Source organism: Oryctolagus cuniculus, chromosome 19 (assembly GCF_051225735.1).
Source record: "Oryctolagus cuniculus isolate XC-2025 breed Fujian yellow rabbit chromosome 19, ASM5122573v1, whole genome shotgun sequence".
NCBI lineage: Eukaryota > Metazoa > Chordata > Mammalia > Lagomorpha > Leporidae > Oryctolagus > Oryctolagus cuniculus.
In genome coordinates, this window is record NC_142885.1 from 7,539,836 (window position 1) to 7,565,945 (window position 26,110).

At 53.8% G+C, this 26,110-nt stretch overlaps 1 long non-coding RNA gene across 1 annotated transcript; it reads right to left on the minus strand.

Annotated features, from left to right (window-relative positions):
- Nucleotides 1–102: 102 nt before the first annotated feature.
- LOC149120325 (uncharacterized) lies at nt 103–18,843 on the minus strand. The gene is made up of 3 exons (XR_016225793.1): nt 18,592–18,843; nt 1,117–1,169; nt 103–338 (listed from the first exon to the last, which is right to left on the minus strand). It is a non-coding gene; the product is annotated as an uncharacterized LOC149120325 (long non-coding RNA).
- Nucleotides 18,844–26,110: the final 7,267 nt, after the last annotated feature.

A 26,110-nucleotide genomic window follows, 5' to 3' on the forward strand; every position in this document is an offset into this window, starting at 1 on the left:
GTGGTTCCGGAACACTGACCGTGAGTGGGGGTGGTTCCTCAAAGTGCAACCGGAACAGCAAATGCGGGGGGGGGGGGGGGCTGATCTGCATCCTGGTCTCCCTTGTGGGCAGCAGGGGTGTGGCAGGGGCTGCTTTCCCAGGCGCGTTAGCAGGGAGCTGGATTGGAAGCTGAGCAGCCGGGACTTGAACCGGCGGTCATTTGGGATGCAGGCATCACAGGCCATAGCTTAACCTGCTGTGCCACAACACCAAAGGCAGCTTCCAGGAGGATGTTAAGAGCTGAGGTTTTTAAATGCTGGTGACAAGATGGCCAGGCCCACAGGACGACGACTCCTGCCTAAAAAGCAAACAGAATCCAAATTGCAGCCTCTGTCCAGCGTTGTGGGGAGGCGGGGGCTAGAGTCGTGGGAGCAGCTCGTTTACAAACGAGACTCTAACAGGGGATTTCCTTTCCCACTCAGACTCAGTGACAATTGGCTGAATGCGTCTACACGTCGGGGCTCAGGACGAGCCCCTTGGCCAGGTGAAGTGACCGCTGTTTGCCAGCAAGATAGTGAAGGGGCCGGCACTGTGGCGTAGCAGGTTAAGCTGCCTCCTGCAATGCCAGCATCCCACATGGGCACAGATTTGAGTCCTGGCTGCTCCACTTCCCGACCAGCTCCCTGCTAATGCACCCGGGAAAGCAGTGGAGGATGGCCCAAGTGTTTGGGTCCCTGTCACTCACACAGGAGATCAGGATGGAGTTCCTGACTCCTGGCTTTGGCCTGGCCCAGCTCTGGCCATTGCAGCCATTTGGGGAGCGAACCGGAAGATGGAAGATCTGTCTTTCTCTCTCTCGTCACTCTACCTTTCAAATAAATAAATAAATCTTTCAAAGATAATAGTCATAAAAATGCAAAGATGGTACAATGTCTCAGGGCTGATTGACAAGGACAGCTGTGTGCTTGGTGCTGAGTGGGAACAAAGTGAAGGTAGATGCAGAAAGCACAGAGCCCCTCTCTGAGGGCTGACCCCCCCACGCTGTGGTTGGATGCGGTAGGTGCATGTTTGTCCCCCAAGGGTTCCTGTGTTGAAGTTTAACCCCAGTGGGAGGGAGTCAGAGAGTGGAGACTTACTCCAACTGTGATGTGCAGAGATGGGGCCTTAGGTCGTGTGGATCCTGGTGGCTCTGTAAGAAGAGGGAGAGACAAACATAGACACCTACACAGGTACCTGGCTCCTGCTCTGTGACTTCCTCACTGCCGTGGGGCTTCCTCCACCAGATGTGGAGCCGACATCCAGCCTCAGAGACAGAGAGAGATTTCTATCCACTGGTTCACTCTGCAAACAGCTGCGACGGCTGGGGCTGGGCCAGGTCAAATCCAGGAGTCAGGATCTCCTTCTGGGTCTCCCCCAGGGGTGGCAGGGACCCAAGGACTTGAGCCGCCTTCTGCTGCTTTTCCAGGTACATGAGCAGGGAGCTGGATTGCAAGTGGAGTACCTGGGACTCGAACCAGCAGCACTCGTGTGGGATGCTGGCATCGCAGGCAGTGGCTTAACCTGCTGTCCCACAGCACTGGCTCCATTCTTAATTTATTCATGTCTGCAGCTCCATATATCCCAAGGAGAGCATGAAATGAGTGGTTTCCCTAGGTACAAAGCCTCCATGCTTAATCATGCATGGTAAGCCTCCATGCTTATTACATAGTTACAACATGTGTCCATTACCAGCATCATAGCACACACTTCACACAAAACATTTCCCAGCTCAGAGCATTCCGGAAAGACGGGCAGTTCTTGGTGCTCCCGATTCACAGATGAGGATTGGCTAGATGTCAAAGACTGCACGGCCAGAGTCACCAGCCCTTAGATTCATACGGAAATACTTCTGGTTCCCTGCTCTTCCTACACTGCCTGGGCTAACTGCTTATTTTGCAAGACAAAGAGTGCAGAGTCCCTGCCCATCTGGGCAGGCTGTTCCAAGACTGCAGAAGGACTTCTGCAAGCGTCAGCTACACCTCTGCCCCAAATAGAAAACCAAAGAAAAGAAAGCAAGAGACACAGTGATGGTTTGGTCGCTAGGAGAATCCTCTCATCCAGGCAGGAGGTTAGCACGGATGCGCTTCACTTACAATTCATGCGTCCGGCACCCGGACCTCTGTGCCGTCCCCCGGGCACAGCCGATGATGGAGGCAGGAGGGGGGACAACAGTGCTTTGAGAAGACAGGCTGGATGGAGCATGCTCCCAAGAGGCTAGAAGAAGGCCTGAGGTTGCCCACGAGGTGTAGCAAGTGGTGGTGACTGGGGTAGGGGGTGAGCCAGCAGTCTCCAGCTGGAGCAGCAGCAGCTGTTTTGGGGCAGTGCAGGTGGGAGTAGGTGTGGCCAAGGCAGGTGGTACAGGTGGGAGTAGGTGTGGCCAAGACAGGTGGTTCAGGTGGGAGTAGGTGTGGTACAGGGGGGAGTAGGTGTGGCCAAGACAGGCAGTACAGGTGGGAATAGGTGTGGGGCAGGGGGGAGTAGGTGTGGGCAGTACAGGTGGGATTAGGTGTGGTACAGGGGGAGTAGGTGTGGCCAAGGCAGGTGGTACAGGTGAGAGTAGGTGTGGGCAGTGCAGGTGGTGCAGGTGAGAGTAGGTGTGGGCAGTGCAGGTGGTGCAGGTGGGAGTAGGTGTGGGCAGTGCAGGTGGTGCAGGTGGGAGTAGGTGTGGCACAGGGAGAATAGGTGTGGCCAAGGCAGGTGGTACAGGTGAGAGTAGGTGTGGGCAGTGCAGGTGGTGCAGGTGAGAGTAGGTATGGGCAGTACAGGTGGTGCAGGTGAGAGTAGGTGTGGGCAGTGCAGGTGGTGCAGGTGGGAGTAGGTGTGGGCAGTGCAGGTGGTGCAGGGAGGAGTAGGTGTGGTACAGGGGGGAGTAGGTATGGCCAAGACAGGCGGTACAGGTGGGGATAGGTGTGGGGCAGGGGGGAGTAGGTGTGGGCAGTGCAGGTGGGATTAGGTGTGGTACAGGGGGAGTAGGTGTGGCCAAAGCAGGTGGTACAGGGGGAGTAGGTGTGGGCAGTGCAGGTGGGATTAGGTGTGGTACAGGGGGAGTAGGTGTGGGCGGTGCAGGTGGTGCAGGGAGGAGTAGGTGTGGGCAGTGCAGGTGGGATTAGGTGTGGTACAGGGGGAGTAGGTGTGGGCGGTGCAGGTGGGATTAGGTGTGGTACAGGGGGAGTAGGTGTGGGCAGTGCAGGTGGGATTAGGTGTGGTATAGGTGGGAGTAGGTGTGGGTAGTGCAGGTGGTGCAGGGAGGAGTAGGTGTGGCCAAGACAGGCAGTACAGGTGGGGATAGGTGTGGGGCAGGGGGGAGTAGGTGTGGGCAGTGCAGGTGGGATTAGGTGTGGTACAGGGGGAGTAGGTGTGGCCAAAGCAGGTGGTACAGGGGGGAGTAGGTGTGGGCAGTGCAGGTGGTACAGGTGGGAGTAGGTGTGGGGCAGGTGGGCGGGAAGGCCCAGTGAGTAGCGGGAGGAGCCGCAGAGCTGCAGGAAGACGTCTTCAACACAAGCCGCCAAGGCCTAGCAGGAAGCGTGGGTTCACAGCAGGGTCTACAGGGCCTCACACCCCACTAGGGAACACTAATGCCTCCGAGTTTTCATTTCTTTTCTTTCTCTGTTCCCCCTCCAGTTTCTGTCAGGATCATATTTAGAGGTCAGCCCCGCTGCTTGGGGCTTGGGACTCGGTAGCTGTTGGCTTGAGTAAAGGCCCAGTCAAGTCTGGTGACCCCAGGAGCCTTCTGAGTGGCAGGTGGGACTTGCTCCATTTCTTTACTTTTTCTTTTAAATATTTATCTATTTATTTATTTATTTGAAAGGCAGAGTTACAGAGAGGCAGAGGCAGGGGTAGGAGAGAGAGAGAGAGATCTTCCATCTGCTGGTTCACTCCCCAAATGGCTGCAACAGCTGGAGCTGTGCTGATCCGAAGACAGGATCCAGGACATTCTTCCTGGTCTCCCACATGGGTGCAGGGGCCCAAGCACATGGGCCATCTTCTACTGCTTTCCCAGGCCATAGCAGAGAGCTGGATTGGAAGTGGAGCAGCTGGGACTTGAACTGCTGCCCACTTGGGATGCCGGCGCCGCAGGCAGAGACTTTACCCACTACTCCACAGCACTAGAAGCCCAGCTGCTCCACTGTGAAGATGGTTGCCATTAAATCAGTTTCCCAGCCTTGGCATGGCTAATGTTTGGGGCTTAGTACCTCTTCGGTACGGGGAGCTATCCTTTGCCTGGGGGCATGTAGAGAAATATCCACCTGTTAGGCGCAAGTAGACCCCTCCTTCCTAGGCTGGGAATCACACCTCTGGTCCAGCACACATCACACTGTGTCATGACTCTGAGCCTTTGTTTATGCTGTGCCAAGACACTTGTACAAGAAAGACAACGACCTTGGACAGACCTGTCATAAGAGACGGTGTCCCGACAGCTAACACTCATGGGTACTCCACCTCGTTAGTCATCAGGAAAATGTAGACCTGAGGTATGAATACACACACACACACCACAGCAGAATGGCTAAAATTCAACATACTGAGAATTCCAGGAGCTGGCAAGAATGTAAAGCAAATAGGACTCTCAGATTCTGCCAGAGATGGTGCAAATCAGTACAACCACTTTGGAAAACCACCTGATGCTGTCCACTGAGGCTGAACATATAATTCCATTCCTACTCGTATGCTTGAAACATACAGGCACATACATGCAACAAAAGGCAGGTAGGAATCTGCACAGAGCTTTATTGGCAATAGCCCTGTCCTAGTCCAGTTTGTGTCGCCATCACAGAATACCAGAAATTGGGTTATTTATGTTTGTTTTTTATTTGACAAGCAGAGTTAGACAGTGAGAGAGACAGAGAGAAAGGTCTTCCTTCCGTTGGTTCACCCTCCAAGTGGCCACTGCACCGATCCGAAGCCAGGAGCTTCCTCCTGGTCTCCCATGCGGGTGCAGGGCCTAAGTACCTGGGCCATCCTCCACTGCCTTCCCCGGGCCACAGCAGAGAGCTGGACTGGAAGAGGGGCAACCGGGACTAGAACCTGGCACCCTTTTGGGATGCTGGCACCGCAGGCAGAGGATTAAGCAAGTGAGCCACAGTGCCGGCCCGAAACTGGGTTATTTATGAAGAACAGACTTATTCTTTGTGGTTCTGTGGGCAGGGGCACCCAAGGCCCTGGGGCCTGTACATGGTAAGGGTTTTCTCATCCATGCCATTGTTACAAGGGGTCGAATTCACAGCCACAGCCCATTTATAATTGCATCAACCCACTCATGACCTAAACACCTCCCATCAGGGCCCATCCCCCAACACGACTGCTGCATTGGGGATTATGGCTCCAACACAGGCCTTTTGGAGAACACATTCAAACCCGGTGTGCCAGAGGATTAGCCTAGTGAGCCGCAGCGCTGGCCTCTGAAAGTTAAATATTTTGAACAAGAGCCTATATTTCAAAAATAGAAAGCTGTCATTCACTCTACTAATCAAATAGAATAACTTGATTTTGTCTTGACCTTGGTTTTGCTTTGTCAGGAGTTTTAAAAACCTGGGGTCAGAGAAACAGGAAAGTTAGAAAATGTTAATTTCAGTTCAGAAAGCATTTTATTCTCAGTTTCATTGGGAATTATAATTCTAACCTCAGTGTGGAGGGACAGGCATTTGGCACAAGGCTTGAGTCACCACCTGGGACATCTTCATCCCCATATCAGAGCACCTTGAGTTCTGGCTACTGCACTTCTGACCCAGCCCCCTGCTAATGCACACCCCGGAAGGCAGCAGGCAATGGTCCAAGTACTTGGGTGCCCGCCACCCACGTGGGAGACCTGGATGGAGTTCCTGACTCCTGGCTTCATCCTGGCCCAGACTCAGCTCCTGCAAGCATTTGGTAGAGTGAACCAGAGGATGGAAGATGAAAATAAATAAAAATTTATTAGAAGAGGATCTTATGATGTGTTTTAAAACCTTATTTTGTAGAACTGCAAAATTCCAGACATATATAAAAGTAGAGAGAATAAAAGACTTCCCTTGGGGTGCCAGAGCTGTGGCGTAGCGGGTAGAGCCGCTGCCTGCAGTGCTGACATCCCATATGGGCACCCGTTTGAGTCCCGGCTGCTCCACTTCTGATCCAGCTCCTTGCCTGATGCGCCTGGGAAAGCAGTAGAAGATGGTCCAAGTCCTTGGGCCCCTGCACCCGTGTGGCAGACCTGGAGGAGGCTCCTGGTTCCTGGCTTTGGATCAGCCCAGCTCCGGCTGCTGTGGCCATTTGGGGAGTGAACCAGTGAATGGAAGACCTTTCTGTCTCTGCCTCTCTGGCACTCTACCCACCTCCCCCCACGGATACCAAAATTCATGGATGCTCGAGTCCCTTCTATAAAATGGCATGGCATCTGCACCTGACCTGCGCACAGGAAACCATTCTCAATGACTTAGCACACCTAATACAACGTAACTGTGATGCGAAGTTGTTATCTTGTGTTGTTCTTTATTCGTGCTATTTCTTATTTATTTAATTTTTTAGAAATTCACCCTCCAGCTAATTGAGGCCACAGACATGGGGCCCACAGGTACGGAGCGCTGACCACATAACCAACTGCTGTGCCTCTGTCAGACATGGATGCTTTTCTGGGGCTGGCACTGTGGTGCAGCAGGTTAAGCCACCACCTACAACGCCAGGGTATCCCATATGGGTGCAAAATTGAATTCCATCTGGCCTATTTCCAATCCAGCTCCCTGCTAAAATGCCTGGGAAAAGCAGCAAAAGATGGCCCAAGTGCTTGGTCCCCTGCCACCCACGTGGGAGACCCAGAAGAAGCTCCTGGCTCCTGGCTTTGGCTTAGCCCAGCTCCAGTCATTGCAATCATGTGGGAAGTGAACCAGCAGATGGAAGCACTCTCTCTGTCTCTCCATCCCCCTCTCTCTCTCCTCTGCCCTCTCTGTAACTCTTTCAAATAAAATTAAATATTTTTTAAATGTTTTCTGGTCAAGTTTCATCTATTCTTAGCACTCCTGCTTTTTGCTGGATAATGAGGCAAAAGGTTATGGCACCTGGCCATGCTGGAGTGTGACTACAATGCACTCTCAATAACGCCCAACATGTTTAGAAATTCTTGAATGTGAATTAGGAAAGCCTAGCATTGTGTATACAAAAAAAAAAAAAAAAAAAAAAAAAAAAAAAATTAGCCCTGGACTTACAGGCAACCACGTCTTCATAAATAGCCTTACACTGCCCTGCAAATGTGATTAAAATCCGTACGCAGCTGGAGAAAACAGACAGACAATTCCATCTTTGTTAAAAAGACTGGCATATGGGCCGGCGCCGCGGCTCACTAGGCTAATCCTCCGCCTTGCGGCGCCAGCACACCAGGTTCTAGTCCCGGTCGGGGCGCCGGATTCTGTCCCGGTTGCCCCTCTTCCAGGCCAGCTCTCTGCTGTGGCCAGGGAGTGCAGTGGAGGATGGCGCAAGTACTTGGGCCCTGCACCCTATGGGAGACCAGGAGAAGCACCTGGCTCCTGCCATCGGATCAGTGCGGTGCGCCGGCTGCAGTGTGCCAGCCGCGGTGGCCATTGGAGGGTGAACCAACGGCAAAGGAAGACCTTTCTCTCTGTCTCTCTCTCTCACTGTCCACTCTGCCTGTCAAAAAAAAAAAAAAAAAAAAAAAAAAAAAAAAAAAAAGACTGGCATATGGACTTCCCATAGAGCCTTGCATTTTCATTTTGTTTTCTAAGAATGAATAAAAGGACTAGACATTCTAACATCATTTTCACCCATTTGTTAGACACATAAACTCATTTTTCCTGGATGCACAGGATGTGTGTTGGATGAGAGTAGACTTCTCTCGGGGCGTCTACACCACTGTTGAGCATATTTCATGTCCTGGATTTAATTATCTTCCATTGCTACCAGTGATTAATGTTTGGTTTGCCTGATCAGCCAAGGGAATGGTGAGGCCACCATCAACCTTCAAAGTTCAGCAGGCTCCAGCGTAGGTCGATGGTTTCTCTCTCCCCCTCTTCCTCTCTCCCCCCTTCCTCTCTCCCTCCCTCCCTCTCTCTCCTTTCCTCCCTCTCCCTCTCTCCCTCTCCCTCCCTCTTCCTCTCCCTCTCTCCCTCTCTCCCTCTCTCCCCCTCTCCCTCCCTCTTCCTCTCCCCCTCTCCCTCCCTCTTCCTCTCCCTCTCTCCCTCTCTCCCCCTCTTCCTCCCTCTTCCTCTCCCTCTCTCCCCCTCTTCCTCCCTCTTCCTCTCCCCCTCTTCCTCCCTCTTCCTCTCCCTCTCCCTCTCTCCCTCTCTCTCCCTCTTCCTCCCTCTCCCTCTCTCCCTCTCTCTCCCATTCTCCCTCTCCCTCTCTCCCTCTCTCTCTCCCTCTCTCTCTCTCTCCGTCTCACTAGTCAGGGTCTCACTTCTCTGTGGTCCACAGCCCACTTGGCATCACCACCTCTCTCCTCTGAGCAGTTCGGATGGTTACTAAAAGCCTCAACCCCTTGAAGAGGCAGAACCAGCAAGAAAATTCAGTGTCCTGGTTTTCTAAAAAAGCATCCTCGAGAGCTCACACCCGGGTGCTTAATAATTCAGCCTTCTGGGCCGAGTTCTCGCTAGAATGGGTCAAAACTGTGAATAATTCAGGCGTGGGCGAATCCTGCGACTCAGTTGAGCTGACCCGGGCCAAGAAACACCTTAAGTGCTTCACAGAGAGGCTCACAGGGGCTGGATCGGGTGCCGCCAAATTTGGTTAATGGGAATCCCAGGTCAAGTTCAGTGGTGTCGGCGCACAGCCACTACCGGTTACATTCTGCAGAACCTCTGAAGCCTAGAAAAGCCCCACACAGGTCAAAAAGCCCCCTGCCAGCAAGTCAGACCCTGCGCCCCTATTCCTTTCTCTAGGTCGCTTTCACTCCTGTCCTCTGTCCTCCAGCCCCAACACATCGCCAGCCTTGCAGGACGAGCGCCTTGCTCCCCCTCAACTGAGACAACAGACGCCATCCCCCTGAGAGCCTCACCATTTCCTGCCACCCCACGTGTCCCCCCCCCCAACCCTGCGCCCACCTGCGCTCCTTCCTGCCTCCTCTAGCGAGTGGACAACTGCAGCCCTATCCTCGATGCCCCGAAAGCCAGCTCCACCTCGTCTCTTCCTCCTCACCCACAAAACTGCACGACTCTCCCCTTCTCTCCCATATCATCAATTTTTTTTTTACTACAAATCTTTCTCATCGGTCTACAAACATGCTGGTGCTGGTCATGTCTTTACATTTTTAAAAAGATTTATTTGAAAGAGTTACAGAGAGAGGGGGAGAGACAATAGTGGTTAAGCCACTGCCTGCAACTACAGCATCCCATGTGGGTGCTGATTCGAATCCTGGCTGCTGTTTCCAATCACAGTTCCTGCTTATGCACCCAGGAAAGAGAAGATGATGGCCCAAGAGCCCGGGCCTCTGCCACTCACATCTCCAGGTTTCTGGCTTCAGCCTGGACTAGCCTTGGCCACTGCAGCCTTTTGGGGAGTGAAGCAGCAAATGGAAGATCTTTCTCTCCTCTCTTTCTCTCTCTCTCTGTAACTCTGCCTTTCAAATAAATAAATAAATCTCAAAAAAAAAAAAAAAAGCAGGGAGTGGGTATGTGTGCTTACATGTCTATATTCTCTCTCTCTCTCTCTTTTTTTTTTTTTTTTTTTGACAGGCAGAGTGGACAGTGAGAAAGAGAGACAGAGAGAAAGGTCTTCCTTTGCCGTTGGTTCACCCTCCAATGGCCGCCGTGGCCAGCATGCTGCAGCCGGCACACCGCGCTGATCCGATGGCAGGAGCCAGGTACTTATCCTGGTCTCCCATGGGGTGCAGGGCCCAAGCACTTGGGCCATCCTCCACTGCACTCCCTGGCCACAGCAGAGAGCTGGCCTGGAAGAGGGGCAACCGGGACAGAATCCGGCGCCCCGACCGGGACTAGAACCCGGTGTGCCGGCACTGCTAGGTGGAGGATTAGCCTAGTGAGCCACGGCGCCAGCCTTATTTTTCTCTTTCTAAAGCCACAAAGATTCAATCACGGGGTCTCCCGCCTGATGACTTCATCCAGCCTAATCCGTCCATAAACACCCTCTCTCTAAACACCATAATTGGATTAAGCCTCCACCCTCTTAGTACATAAGACTTTGGGATTTAGATTCCTGAGCTGGGGAGGCAGGGAGGAGAAGGATCGATACATAGTCAAACCACAGCCCTTCCTGAATAAAAATGTTCTCTGACAAATAGGTTGGCAGTATCTTCAGATCCATTCCACTCCAGTGTCTCCCAAAGAACAGGCATCTCCAAGGTGTGTCATCCTCCCACCCAGCTAAGACGGCAACCACTACACCACCATCACCACCTGCTACGGATGCATGTGGGGTCTGCAGTGTTCTCAGCACGAAGTTCCCCTTGAGTAGTTTTTGCTAAAAACCTGCCCTTGCAGGATTTACTATAGGGCTGATTCTGCAGCCTCCAGCCTGTGTTATCCAATTTTGATCAAAGGCAATAATAATAATAATAAAAATTAATAGGAGAGCTCAAAAGTGCTCCAGCAGGTATGAAGCATTACAGGAGAACAGAAACAAAATGTTGGTGCCGGCACTGTGGTATAGCAGGTAAAGCCGCTGCCTGCAGCGCCAGCATCCCATATGGGCACTGGTTCAAGTCCCAGCCACTCGACTTCCTATCCAGCTCTCTGCTACGGCCTGGGAAAGCAGTAGAAGATGGCCCAAGAGCTTGGGCCCCTGTGCCCACATGGGAAAACCTGGAGGAAGCTCCTTGCTTCTGGCTTCAGATCGGCCAATTGAGGAGTGAGCCAGTAGATGGAAGACCTCTCTCTCTCTCTGCCTCTCCTCTTTTGTGTAACTCTGACTTTCAAATAAATAAATAAATTTAAAAAAAAAAAAAAAGAAAGAAACACAATGCTTCAGGAGGCTGATTTTTTCATGAACGAGAAACGTGAGCATCTCCGGCTCCACTTACAGCTGGGCTGGAGGCAGCATCGCGGCCTCGCTGAGTCTTCAGTGAGTTAATTAAGGAGAAATCGCAACTGAACCCAACACGAGAAGAGAGGCTGCCTCTCCCGCTCCAGGCCCCTGTTCTTATCTGTCTGTAAGGCACACACGGACGGAGCAGCTATGCCCTGGAGAATCAGACCCCTGGATAAAACAGCCGTTAAGACAAAGTTCAAGGAAGCAGCGATGCCACTGCAGAGTTCCAGGGACCAGGGATGAAGTCTTAGGAAGCCGGTGCAATCCTATCTACGCGTGGCCTTGACAGGACAGAGGCTGGGGGCCAGAGGATCCCATCTTCGCTCTGACTTTCCAGCTGTCTGGGCTTGGGAATCTCATATAATTTCTTAGACCATCAGTTTTCTTCTTCATGTAGTGAGTCATGTTTTTAAAGATTTATTTATTTATTTGAAAGTCACAGTGAGTGAGTGAGTAAGAGAGAGAGAGATTGAGTGTCAGAGTTCTCCCATCCACTGCTTTACTCCCCCACATGGCTGTAAGGGCCAGAGCTGGGCCAAGTCAAAGCCAGGAGCCAGGAGCTTCCTCCAGGTCTCCCACGTGGGTGCAGGGGCCCAAGCACTTGAGCCATCTTCCCCTGCTTTCCCAGGCCACAGCAGAGAGCTGTATTGGAACTGGAGCCCATTTGGAATGCTGGCTTCACAGATGGCAGCTTTACCCACTATGCCACAACACTGGGCCCATGAGCCTAAATTTTGCAGCTGCCTCCTGAGGTGGACAAGTCAGAGGGAACAAAAATCCTAGGGTCAACCCACTGCAGAGCAGCCGAGAGCAGGAGAAGGGATCGGAAGCCCAGGGTAGACACAGAAGAACGTTTCGTTTCCGATCAAGACATTTAGCAGAGAATCAAACACTGCAACAAGGGGCAAGCTGAACCCTTGTTAAAGCAAATGCAATCCTAGTGACCAAATCTGGAGTTGCCTAAGGCGGGAGGGAGGGAGTCCAGCCAGCTGAACTGAGGTCAAAAATTTTTTTTCAAATTCTTCTCAAAAGCCGGGCTGTTAGCTGGAGCTCACGTGCGTTTCTCACAAACGGTCCTGTGTGTGTCCGCATTGGTGGGTGGAAATCATTTTTCTCTTTTTGTGGTTGTCACAGAATTTTAACACCGTACATAGTAACCATACATATTTCAGGGGTGCAGTGGGAGGTGTACAATGCGTAATGATCAAATCACTGTAATTAGCATCTCCCTCACCTCAGTCGCCATTTCTCTCAGGAAAAACATTAATTGAACACAACTGGGGCTGGTGTTGTGGCACAGCTGGTGAAGCCACTGCCCATGATGCCAACTTCCCAAATGGGCTCCGGTTCGAGTCCTGGCTGTTCCACTTCCAACCCAGCTCTCTGCTATGACCTGAGAAAGCAGTAGAAGATGGCCCAAGTGCTTGGGACCCTGCACCCATACGGGAGACCTGGAAGAAGCTCCTGGCTGCTGGCTTCTTTCTGGTCCAGCCTTGGCTATTGTGGTCGTTTGGGGAGTGAACTGATGGGTGGAAGATCTCGCTCTTTCCTTCTCTTCCTCTCTAACTCTGCCTTTCAAATAAAGAAACAAGCAAGCCACAGGCCCCTCTCGGAGCTGACCTTGGACTTTTGAGAGGAGAGCAACAGTTGAGCAGGTAACCACGACACAGAGGCGGCGGTGCCGGGAGGACACCTGGCGGTGGGAGGGAGGGAGGGAGGCCCCTGTGGCTCTGTTCTCAGCCCGCCCCTTGCTGGGAGAGCCCTGTGAAGATTTCCCGTGTCTCTTTTTGGCAAAGCGGCTCGACATGTTTCTTGTTTCAGAGAACGACTTCATTCTCGGCCCCGAATCAACCAACGTCCCATGGGGCAACGGCTGCATCTGAGTGTCTGTGTGTCTTGAAAGCAGCCCTGGGGGGTGGAGTTTGCCTGTGCCCCCACCATGGGAGTCCTTGGGTTGGGACTCCTGGCTCTGGATCCCGCCTCCAGCTGCCTGTGAGTGCACACTCTGGGAGGTAGCAGAGGACAGCTCCAACAATTGGGTTCCCACCACCCACAGGGGGGACCTGGATGGATTTCCTGGGTCCTGGCTTCATGCTGCTCCCTTCTCCCATTGCAGGCATTTGGGGAGCAAACAGGCAGATAGGATTGATATCTCTCTCTCTCTCTCCCCTTCCTCCCTCTCCAAGTAGAATAAAATAAACAAAAAGCAAGAAACAACAGCTCTGCACCCAGAACTGTGGCTCCAGCCTCTCGCTCTGTAATTTCGTCTGGAGCAGGTGCACCTGCCCTGCACAGCCACAAGAGACCTGGGCTCTCGCCCCTGCTCACCTGTGCAACCCCAAAGGTGCCCCAGTGTCCCTCTGACCCCAGGTGACCTCAGTTATCCTGGTCACAACACAGGCTGAGTATTCCTAGCTTGAAAATCCAAAATCTGTTCAAGGTCTGAAGCACCACAGAGAAACACAACCAGTGGTGTCTGCCTGTGTGTGCAGCCCCCAGCCCCTCCTGGTCCCCAGTGGAGATTCCTCTTCTCTCCTGGCTTTGGCAGGGAGACTGTGGACCCCACCACCACTCCCTGCTGCCCCCACCCCCTGCCCCTGTGGCTCCTGCTGTTCCTAAGTCATGGCCTCCTTTGCAAATTAACTCTACAAAGAGAGGAAGGCATTTGCTTCCCTTATTCATTTTCTAAAAATTAATTACTTAGGGGTGGCGCTGCGGCGCAGTGGGTTAAAGCCCCAGTCTACAGCGCCGGCATCCCATATGGGTACCAGTTCAAGTCCTAGCTGCTCCTCTTCCGATCCAGCTCCCTGCCAATGCTAGAGCAGGATGGCCCAAGTCTATGAGCTCCTGTACCCACGTGGGAGACATGGAAGAAGTTCCTGGCTCTTGGCTTCAGACCAGCCCAGCTCTGGCTGTTGCAGCCATTTGGGGAGTATATCAGCAAATCAAAGACCCTCTCTCTCTCTTTCTGTAACTGTCTTTCAAATAAATAAATAAATCTTTTTTAAAAAATTATTTAATTAAATTTATTTGAAAAAGAGAGCGAGACAGAGTGAGCAATATCACCCATCTACTGGTTCATTCTCCAAATCTCTATGACAGCCAGGGCTGGTGGAGACTGAAGCCAGCAGCCAGGAACTCCACCGGGGTCTCCCATGTGGGTGGCAAGAATCCAACTAGTTGAGCCATCACCTGCTGCCTCCCAGGGTGTGCCCTAGCAGGAAGCTGGAATCACAGCACAGCCAGGCACTCTGATGGGTGTGTGTGGGGGGGGGGGGTTCCAAGTGGCAGGAGGCTTAACCATGGCGCCAAATGCCCGTCTCCCTTATTCATTTTCATATGCACTGCACGAATGCTCAAATGTCTCAGAATCATCCAAATTACCTCAAAATCAGTCATTTCAGAGACCAGCAAAGACAGCCAACTTTTTTTTGAAAGGCAAAATTACAGAGAGGCAGGGAGAGAGAGAGAGGTCATCCATCCCCTGGTTCACTTCCTAGATGGCCGCAACAGCTGGAGCTGTGCCAATATGAAGGCAGGAGCCAGAAGCTTCTTCCAAGTCTCCCACATGGGTGCAGGGGCCCAAGGACTTGAGCCATCTTCTACTGCTTTCCCAGGCCACAGCAGGGAGCTGGGTGGGAAGTGGAGCAGCTGGGACTCAAACCTGTGCCCCTATGAGATGCCGGCACTGGAGGCAGCGGCTTTAACCGCTATACCACAGTGCCAGCCCAAAGACAGCCAACTTCTGCATGGGATGTTTGGCTAGGGCATGTCTACACCGCATATTTCAAGTTACACGCAGTGTAGGCAGTAAGCACTGCAGGGGTGCACACCATCTGTGAGTTGTAAAACATTCGTACAATGCTACGTCTGGTTGCAAATGCGAGTAAGTCACGGATGTGGGTGGGGACGCTTTATCATGCACGCTGGGCTCAGCTGATTCCAACAAGAGAACCCTAGTCACAGTCCCCCTGCATCTCACAGCCACCCCCAGAAGGACTCCTGGGGAGCCAGGTGATGAGAGGGGGCTTCAGGACTTGCTGTGTGCCACGGAGGGTCCCACATGTCACTTCTGTCGTGGGAACCCCAAGGCCTAGAAGATACGGCTCCTGCCTTCCCACTGCTTTAGACACAATGAAAGGGTGGGGCCAGGGCTGCAGTGCGGCAGGTGATGTTGGCATCCCATAATGCAGTTCCCAGGTTTGAGCCCCAGCTCTGCTTCTAACCCAGCTTCCTGCTAAGGCACACCCTGGGAGGAAGTGGTGACGGCTCAAGTATTTGGATTCCTGCCACTCACGTGGGACACCCTGGATCCCGGCTTCAGGCTGAACAAGACCTGGCTGTTGTGGGCATTTAGGGAATGAACCAGTGGATAAAAGATCGGTCTCTCTCAAATATATAAATAAATCTTTTTATAAAAAGCAAAGTAACTCACCAACTCTTGCAGACTAGCTCCGTGATGTCTGTGGAGTCTGAGAAAAGTGTCCATAGCTTATTCTGTTCATGCATGTTTAAAAATAAATTAAGGGCCGGCGCCGCGGCTCACTGGGCTAATCCTCCACCTTGCGGCACCGGCACACCGGGTTCTAGTCCCGGTCGGGGCGCCGGATTCTGTCCCGGTTGCCCCTCTTCCAGGCCAGCTCTCTGCTGTGGCCAGGGAGTGCAGTGGAGGATGGCCCAAGTGCTTGGGCCCTGCACCCGATGGGAGACCAGGAGAAGCACCTGGCTCCTGCCATCAGATCAGTGCGGTGCGCCAGCCGCAGCGCACCGGCTGCGGCGGCCATTGGAGGGTAAACCAACAGCAAAGGAAGACCTTTCTCTCTGTCTCTCTCACTGTCCACTCTGCCTGTAAAAAATAAAAAATAAATAAAATAAATAAATCAAAAGATGTATTTGAAAGTTAGAGTTACACACAGAGAAAGTCAGAGACAGAGACACAGAGAGAGGGGGTCTTCCATTTGCTGGTTCACTCTCCAAATGTCTGCAATGGCCAGGGCCGGGCCAGGCCAAAGCCAGGAGCCTGGAGCTTCTTCTGGGTCTCCCATGTGGGTGCAGGGGTCCAGACCTCCGCCCCCCTTTATGTAAGGACGTCTGCCATGTTTGATTCCTGCCAACTCTGATGACCTTTTAGTGAGAATCTTGATCTACGGGGCCGGCACTGCGGGTAGAGCTGCCACCTGCAATGCTGACAGCCCATACAGGGGCTGGTTCACGTCCCTGCTGCTCCACTTCTGATCCAGCTCCCTGTAAAGCAGCAGAAGATGGCCCCAAGTGTTTGGGCCCCTGCCCACCCATGTGGGAGACCAAGATAAAGTTCCTGGCTCCTGGCTTTGGCTTGGCTCAGAACTGGGCGTTGTGGCCATCTGGGGAGTGAAATAGCAGAAGAAAGATCTCTCTCCCTCTTTCCCTCTCCCTCTTTCCCTCTCCCTCTCTCCCTCCCTCCCTCTCTCTCTGACTTTCTAAATAAATAAATATTCAAAAGAAAGAAAGAAGGAAGGAAGGAAAGAAAGAAAGAAAGAAAGAAAGAAAGAAAGAAGGAAGGAAGGAAGGAAGGAAAGAAAGAAGGAAAGAAAGAGGGAAAGAAAGAGAGAAAGAGAGAAAGAAAAGGAAGGAAAGAAGGAAGGAAGGAAGGAAGGAAGGAAGGAAGGAAGGTCGGTCAATCTCCAAAGGAGCACACGTGGACCGGGGGTTGGAACCAAAGCATACTCACTTCAGCCTGTAAAATCCTGGTGAGGACTCTGCGTGTTTGCTGGGGTGGGGATGGAAGGAGAGGGAAGTTAAATGTGAACCACAGGAGCCAGAGCTGCGGGTCAGTGGGTAGAGCCGCCACGTAGGACGCCAACATCCCTGCATCACTGCTTCTAGTCCTGGCTGCTCTGCCTCCAACCCAGCTCCCTGCTCATGTGCCCAGGAAAGCAGCAGACAATGGCCCTGGTGCTTGGGTCCCTCCACTCATGTGGGAGACCTGGGTGGAGATTCCAGGCTCTTGGCTTCTGCCTGGTCCAGCCCCAGCTGTGGTGGGCATTTGGGGAGCGAACCAGTGGATGGAAGACCTCTGTGTGTGTGTGTCTCTGAATTCAATAATTAATAATGTGGTCACCCCTCAGTATGCCAGGGAGCCAGAATCCATGGCGGCTGAAAGCTTTTCTATGAAATGATACAGTATTTGCACACACTCTGCACACAATGCAATATTTGCACGTACCCTATACACGAGGCACTATTTGCATATACCCTGCATGCAATGCCGTATTTTGCATGTACCCTGTCTGCACTGTCCTGTTTAGGAAATGAGGACAAGAAGCAAAAAGTCTGTGCCTGCTCAGTGCTCAGCTCAGACCCAACCTTGCTTTCCTATCTCCATCTGTGGTTCGCTGACCCCACAGACACAGAGCCCAGGAGTATTGAGCACCCACCACGTCAATCACCTACGACATTTATCCTTTCTCTGTTGGGCACCTTCAAAATCCTCTCTCCTACATATTTTGAAATACTCTATTTTATTTTTTTTTAATTTATTTTATTTGAAAGGCAGAGTTACAGAGAAAGAGGTAGAGATGAAGAGATCCATCTTCCATCCGCTGGTTCATTCCCCCAATGGCCACAAGGGCTGGACCTGGGCTGCTCCAAAGCCAGGAGCTTCTTCCTGGTCCCCCACGTAGGTGCAGGAGCCCAAGTACTTGGACCATCTTCCACTGCTTTCCCAGGTGTATTAGCAGGGAGCTGGATCAGAAGTGGAGCAGCTGGGCCGGCACCGTGGCTCACTTGGTTAATCCTCCGCCTGTGGCGCCGGCATCCCATATGGGCACCAGGTTCTAGTTCTGGTTTCTCCTCTTCCAGTCCAGCTCTCTGCTGTGGCCCGGGAAGGCAGTGGAGGATGGCCCAAGTGCTTGGGCCCTGCGCCTGCATGGGAGACCAGGAAGAAGCGCCTGGCTCCTGGGTTCGGATTGGCGCAGTGCCGGCTGTAGCGGCCATTTTGGGGGTGAACCAACAGAAACTCGAACCCTAGTCCATAGGGGATGCTGGTGTCTCAGGGGGAGACCTAGCCTAATACAACACAGTGCTGGCCTCTCAGTTAATTTTCGTCTGCCACAGTTACCCTATGTGCCACAGAAAAGCAGCCATTATCCCTCCCGGCGTGGGCATTTGGCCTAGCACTTCTGCGGTCAGTGGGGACACCCACATCCTTTATCAGAGTGCCTGGGTTTAAGTCCCGGCTCTGCTCCCCATCCCAGCTTCCTGCTAACGTGCACCCTGGGAGGCAGCTGGTGACAGCCGAAGGAGCTGGGGCCCTGCCACCCATGTGGGAGACCTGGGTTGAGTTCCCAGCTCCTGGGTCAGGCCTGTGTCAGCCCTGGCCATGCTCTCTCTTTTTGTCTCCCAAATAAAACAAGACACAAATTACTTCTCCCTCCCAGCTGCACCCCTGTAACTTTCCAACCTGCACCCCTGCACATCTCTTCCCTGCTCTCCTTGTGCAGGATAGGCAACGCTCCCCGGGGTGCCCCCCCCCCCCCAGCTCGCTCACCCACCGGCTGTCAGCAGACACGGGGCAGCTCCCAGCCTCTGGCTGCTGCGAGCTGCCGTGAACACGAGCGCGCACGCACCTGTGTCAGTCCCCGCTTTCTGTTCTTTGCAGGACATTTCTGGATCTACTCACGCCTTGGAAGTGGATCCGGGATGGGTCTGGGAAGTTGGGGCTGCCTCAGCCTCCATCCCAGCGCAGCACTGGGACGCCATGAAATCACTTTAATTCCCAGGACCGGAGCCTCCTGCGCGGTGGAAAGGACGGGATCGCAGCAATCGCAACCACGATCATTGCTGCCTGGGATCCTTGCCTGACCCAGCTGGAATCATTTTGTCTTGATGGCTCAGCGGGGCGCAGGCTTCCTCATGTCCACCAGGGGTCGCCACAGCCCACGGCTCTGACACCTCCCCGCTATTCAGGAGCCGGCCTCCAGCTCGATCCTTGAACCCGACATTCCCATCCTTCCTTCCCCTTCCTTCCGTGGGTCGCTGCATTTGCACGGGTGCATAAAGCCCTCCCTCTACGATCCTGCCCGGGTCTGCTCGCCTGATTCCCTGGGCTTGCCTCCCTCCCAGGCGGTTCAGCCTGCAGGAATTTCAGCGCATGGGGTTGGCATGGTTACCCCACCCCAGTGATCTGCTGCCAGGTGATGAACTGGTCCTGCGGCCCCAAAGCGAGGCCAGGTGTGGACAGATGTAAGCACTGCCCCTGCACGGAGGGCCTGGGACTCGGGGCCACGGTCGTGGAGTCCTTCCTGCTCAGGGTAAGGCTTTGGGCACAGTGGGTTTCCAGCAGTTGTGGCTTTGAGGAGAGAGGCCCGTGGCCACCCCTTCAGCTCAGCCCACATCCTGGCCAGCAGGGCTGGGCGTGGTTGGAGATTGTGATTTTTCCAGGAGAATCTGAAAAAATATATATATATTTTGCATGAAATCTCCACATGGTTCAATACTGCTAGAACTTTGCAAACCTGTCACGGGCTCGTCCTGTGAGTGCCATTGTGCAGCTCGGATAAGCGGCTGATGGCAAGCCCCGTGGGACGCTGACCATGGCCGTGACTTGTGCTTCAAGCTGGCCAGGCTCTTGGGAAAGAGCCAGGACCCACCCCTGACTCTTGCTTCCCCCTCTTGGGCAGCTCCCCTGGGACCTGGGCAGATCCAGGAACCTAGAGCTGGGGGGGGTGGGTAGCCCAGCCTGGGCTGGGGCCTGTTTACCGGAGCTGCCCAGCTTCACTCCCTCTCCTGGGAAACCCTGGATGGCCCCCATGCCCGGCCTCAGCGCTCCGCTCTAGGGACAGGAGCATCACCTTGTCTGCTCTCTGTCTCCAGGTGGTGTTTCCAACTGCTCATGGGACACGGGTGGCTCAGCCCTCCTAGTCCCCGGGGCCAGCCGGCATCAGGGTCCTCCCGCGGGGTGGGGAGGAGGGGCCTTGCCCCCTCCAGAGGCAGCGACTACATCTGGGGTGGGATGGAAAGTCCCGGATGCTCAGCTCTCCACACCCACGCAGCGAACGCAATGGTGGCTGCGGGATCTAAAATAGCCGTGCTTGGCACGGGGCCACCGAAGGTGTGGAAATGGGCTTCACACGCCCGGCTGAGATCCGAATGTCTGCAAGAGGCCAGCCATCGCCCCTGCCCCTCCTGCCGGCTGCTGTGGGTATGCAGGGAGGGAGGTGGGGGCTTCTTTGGAGGCCCCAGTTGGCTCTGCTGCTGACCCCCAAGCAGGCGTGTGTGGCACAGCCCCAGCAGAGCGGGAAAAGCCACATACGACTCTCCTGGCTTCGTGTCCATGGACAAACAAGAGTGACCGCAGCCAAGGGGAGCATAATTCTTTGCGGCTGCCTGAGAGCTGACCCCGCCCCCCCATGCACACCTGCGTGAGCCCACGCACACAGACACCCCAGCCCGGTGCCCGCGACCATGTTCCTTGTTCAGTCACTGCTGGTGAGTTTTGGAAATGAAAATTGCTGAAGTGATGAGACTCACTGTGGGACTATTCCTCACCGTTTAGAAGTTCGACTTCCCAGCGTGGATGGGCTGCTCCTCTGGCCCATTCCCGGCCCAGGGCGACAGGAAGCAGGTTGCCGGCTGCCTGGGCGGCCACGGCTGACCTCTCCAGGGCCGGCAGCCCCTGTCTCTGGAGCGGGAAAAAGACGGCACTTGCTGCTCACGTCTCTTCCGGCTGTTCTGGTGGGAGGCCGATGTTGTGGCGTCTCCACTGTCGTCTTCTCATCGCAAAAGGCCCCAGTGTTGTCTTAACTGGCTCAGCAGTTAAGATGCATCTGGGGCTGCTTGCATCCCATATCAGAGCCTGGATTTGAGTCCCCGGCTCTGCTCCTGATTCCCTGTTATTATGGAGGTAGCAAGTGAAGGCTCAAATGCTTGGGTTCTGTGGCCCATGTGGGAGACCCAGACGGAGTTCTGTGCTCCTTGGCTTTTAGCCTAGCCCAGCCCTGGTTGTTGCGGGTAGTTGAAGAGTGAACCAGCAGGCAGAAGCTCTCTCTTTCTGTCAAATAAGTAACTCTCTGAGAGGCAGACATTCAGAGACAGAGGGAGAGAGCGCGAGCTTTTATCCATCTTCTGATTCATTCCCCAAATTCATTCCGCAATGGCTGAGGGCTGGGCAGGGCCAAAGCTGGGAGCCAGGAGCTCGACCCAGATCTCCCATGTGGGTAGTAGGGACCCGATTACTTGAGCTGCTGCTTTTGTAGGGTCTGCATTAGCAGGTGGCTGGAGACAGGAGCCAGAGACAGGGACTGAACCAAGGTACTCCAGTACGGGACATGCGGCACTAACTGGTGTCTCAGCTGCCAGGCTAAACGCTACCCCATAGCAATACGTTTATCTGGTTGTTGAGGAAGTGCAGGTGCATTGGGGGCAATGCTGGGGAAGTGTGCAAAGGAGAATCGTCACCCACAATCCCTCTGGTGAGATGCAACCTCTCCTAACGTTGCCTCTCCCCTTCCTGTGTTTCTCTGTGCACACACCTGCACTCATAGACATGGAAAAAGGAAAGAAAATGCACCTGTTATTTAAAGCTCAGGTCAGAAAACTAGAAAACTTTGCACTGATTTGCACTCTGTGTGTGAGCGTTTTCTTCCTGCACTTTTCATCCTTTTTTGCTAAATTATTCCTGTTATCTCCCTAGTGCAGGTTCCGTGGCAGCCCCCTGCCTTCTCAGCATTAAGCCCAGGCAGTGTCAAAATCACTGCTGGATCCCACAGGTGGTCGCGAGGGTCCCCTCGGACACAGACCGAGAAAGCGCTCTTTAACTTCTTTAACTGCTGCTTCTTGGTGCCATTGTCACTCACCTTTTTTTTTTTTTTTTTTTTTTTTTTTTTTTTTTTGACAGGCAGAGTGGACAGTGAGAGAGAGAGAGAGAGAAAGGTCTTCCTTTGCCGTTGGTTCACCCTCCAATGGCCGCCGCGGACGGCGTGCTGCGGCCGGCGCACTGTGCTGATCCGACAGCAGGAGCCAGGTGCTTCTCCTGGTCTCCCATGGGGTGCAGGGCCCAAGCACTTGGGCCATCCTCCACTGCACTCCCTGGCCACAGCAGAGAGCTGGCCTGGAAGAGGGGCAACCGGGACAGAATCCGGCGCCCCGACCGGGACTAGAACCCGGTGTGCTGGCGCCGCAAGGCGGAGGATTAGCCTAGTGAGCCGCGGCGCCGGCCATTGTCACTCACCTTTAGGCTCTGGCCCTGTTGGGGACACCCAAGATGTCTACTTCTCAAACAGTACTGATTGTGCAGTTGGCCATGCAGGGTCGATTGACGGGTGTCACGTGACGAGGAGACAGGGCACAGGGACGGGCCCAGCTCTCTGTCGACATCGGAGATGAAACACGGACATCCACACTCACGTATGCTTGGGTCTGACCCCCTCACCCTTCACTGGGGGCTGCAAAGCTGGGGAGGAAAGAGACAGAGAGGGAAGCTGACCCAGCCCAGCCAACTGTGGGTAGTGTCACGAGCCTCTAGGGGACATCCAGGGACCAGGAAGGGAGGGCCGTGCTCTGGTCACATCATGCCATCATGTTGATGACAAGGTGTGCCGTGCCCGGAGGGAGGGCCGTGCTCTGGTCAGGACAGGGACATGCCGCCTCCTGCAGAGCCGAGCTGCCAGGTGGTCGTCCTTGCTCGTGGTCCTGGAGGCTGGTGGGCGCTTCCTGCCTCCTTAGCAGGCTGTCCTCTCTGCAGTGTCTGGGGACGTCCCAGGTAGACACACGGGTAGCTGGAGGGTCTTTTTGTGGTGTCAAAAATCACGATACCGGCCGGCGCTGCGGCTCACTAGGCTAATCCTCCACCTGCAGTGCTGGCACCCTGGGTTCTATCCCGGTTGGGGCGCCGGATTCTGTCCCGGTTGCCCCTCTTCCAGGCCAGCTCTCTGCTGTGGCCCAGGAGTGCAGTGGAGGATGGCCCAAGTGCTTGGGCCCTGCACCCCATGAGAGACCAGGAGAAGCACCTGGCTCCTGCCATCGGATCAGCGTGGTGCGCTGGCCACGGCGGCCATTGGAGGGTGAACCAACGGCAAAGGAAGACCTTTCTCTCTGTCTCTCTCTCTCTCTGTCCACTCTGCCTGTCAAAAAAAAAAAAAAAAAAAAAAAAAAAAAGCACTTATTCTGGTGGGTTCCCTCTCTGCTCTCCCAATTTCATCATTTTTTTCTTTTGTTTAACCGAGCTGCACATGTTGTGATGAGTTTTCTCCTTACAGGGTTTCTCCAGACCGAGGTATACGATGTTTCCATCATCTCCCTCTGCCACCTTCCAGCCTTGCATACAATCATTTCAGCAGCTTAGGCACTCAGCTTTTATTCTATGGATACCTTGCAATGGATGGTTGATCACTGAATAAGAGTTCAAGTTCTGAGTGACGGCTTCTCAAACAGGGTTCCTCCTAGAAGTCCATGGGAAAACAGAGTAAAAATACAAGCTCATTTTGGTACAAACGATTTTGGGGGGCATAGTAGGTTAAGCCTCCACCTGTAGTACTGGCATCCCATTTGGGCGCTGGTTCGAGTCCCAGTTACTCCACTTCTGATCCAGTCCCTGCTAACGTGCCTGGGAAAGCAGTAGAAGATGACCCAAGTGCTTGGGCCCCTGTACCTGCATGGGAGACCTGGCGCCTGGCTTCAGAGCTGCCCAACCCAGGAAATTGTGACCATTTTGGGAATGAACCAGTGGATGAAAGACCTCTCTCTGTCTCCCCTCTGTCTCTCTTTCTTCCTCCCTCAATAACTCTTTCAAATAAATAAAAAATAATTTTTCATCACCCTGAAAGGAAACCCCACACCTCCCACTCCCCACTTGCTGACCGTGTCTCCTCGCCTGGCCACCACTAACCTGCTGCCCCGGGATTTGCCTATTCTGGACACACCCTACCAGTATTTGTCCTTTGGTGTCCGGCTTCTTCCCCTTGGCATGATGTTTCCAAAGTTTATCCTTTTGTGGCTTCACGGTCATCCACCGCACACACAGACCACGTTTCGTCCGTTCATCCACGATGGACAACTGTGTGGAGTTATTGTGAATCAGGCTGCCAGGAACATGGGTGGACCAGTATTTGTTTCAGTCCTTGCTTTCAATTCCTTGGAGTCCATAGGTAGGATCAGAATTGCTAAGTCCTGTAGTCATTCTACCTTTAGTTTTAGTTTTTGTTTCTTAAGATTTTATTTATTTATTTGAGAAGTAGAGTTACAGACAGAGGAGAGACAAAGTGAAAGGATACTGGCTCACTCCCCTAATGGCTGCAAAGGCCAGAGCTGGGCTGATCTGAAGCCGGGAGCCAGGAGCTTTTTCTGGGTCTCTCATGTGATAGAGAGGGAAGGAGGGAGAGAGATGGAATCTTTCAGCCCCTGATTCACTCCCTAAATGGTCAAAATAGCCAGGGCTGGGCCAGGCAGAAGGCAGGAGCCAGGAACTCCATCCTGATCTCCCAGTGGGTGGCAGGGGCCCCGAGGACTCGGGCCACTCTCCACTTCTTTCCTGGGTTCATCAGCAGGGAGCTGGAGAGGAAACGGAGCAGCCAGGACTTGAACCAGCGCTCCAACTTGGGAGGCGGGTGCTGCAAGTGTGGCTTAGCCCTCTGGGCCCCCACACCAGCCCCTACACTAACCCTTCTGAAAAATCACCAAGTGGCTTCCCAGAGCAGTTGCACTGCTTTACGCCCCAGGGGTCCAATTTCTCTACATCCTCACCAACACTTATTATTTTCTTAAAAGAGTTTTTTAAAAAGCACAGCTGGGGCCAGCACTGTGGCATAAAGTGTCAAGTCGCTACATGCAACTCCAGCGTCCCATATGGGCACCAGTTCGAGTCCTGGCTGCTCCACTTCTAATCCAGCTCTCTGCTAATGTGCCTGGGAAAGCAGTGGAGGACGGCTCAAGGTGCTTGGGCCCCTGCACCCACGTGGGAGACCCGGATGAAGCTCCTGGCTTTGGTCTGGCCCAGCCTGGGCCATGTAATCGGCATAGATTCACAAAGGAGGAAATGGTGTGAAATCCCCCCTCCAGAGACATCAGACGGCCTGTGTCTAGAAGCGATGTTTGCACGGATACCTTAGCTCCGTACACGCAGCAACCCTCAGGTCTGCAGACCTGGCCCCGGAGAGTAGAGATGCTCTCACTTCCTTCCCCAGTGTATCGACTCGCTGTGACTCACAAGCAGAGCCCAGGGAAAGATGTCAAGGTTAATAACAATAGTCTCTGGAATTTATGGAGTGTTTAGCCGCATGTCAGATACTGGGCATGCACTGTATGAAACAGCTTCGATTCTTATCTCTGCTGTACAAATGGACTCTACGCAGCTAAACAGCTATTAAATAGGAATCAAACGGCTGTTGGAAGTCCTAGGGCTGGTGAGCGGCCAAGCGCTATCTCCTGGGGCAATCCCCTCTCTTACACCCTGGACGCTGCAGGCTAAGACCAGGACCTGGGAATCTCAAAGTGCACCAGCCATGCTCCCAGCCTCAGTTTCCTCGCGGGAAAGCATGAGAGCTGGGCTGAGGGACCTTGGGAAGGGAGTGGACCCCCTCCCCTTTGCAGCTGGCCAGATGCAACACCCTTGAGTGAAGACAGCGTTGAGTCAGGGCTGTGGCTCAGCTCAACAGTCCCAGGCGAGAGGGGGCCTCCTTGCTGGATGGCACCCAGTCTGCTCTGCTGAAATGTAACCCCCAAGCCAAGCTGGAGGGGCGGGGGATCTAGGATGAGGAGTGGGGTGGCTCGGAAACAGGCAAGGGGCAGGGGGGAAGGAGAGCTCCCTCCCTACAATTGGGTGGGTTCCTGGGCTGGCCCCTCTGTCCCCGAGGACAGTCTGGGGCCAGGGCATGCCTGTAGGCGCTAACTCGCACAGTCCCCCGCCCAGGCTCCCCTTCCCCCCACCCCCGACTCTCAATCCAGCCCAACATCTAGTGTGGTATCTGGAACTTCCGGAAGGCAAATGCATCCCGTGTCTAATCAAGGAAAGTGGATTCCTGGACCTCGCCATGGCTGCCGCCATTACCACCACAGCGCGGAGCCAGTGCTTTGGAAATAGGGCTTCGATTCACAGCCCGACGTGCAGGGGCGTGGGGACAAAGCTCTCCAGTCTTGTCACCACTGTGGTCC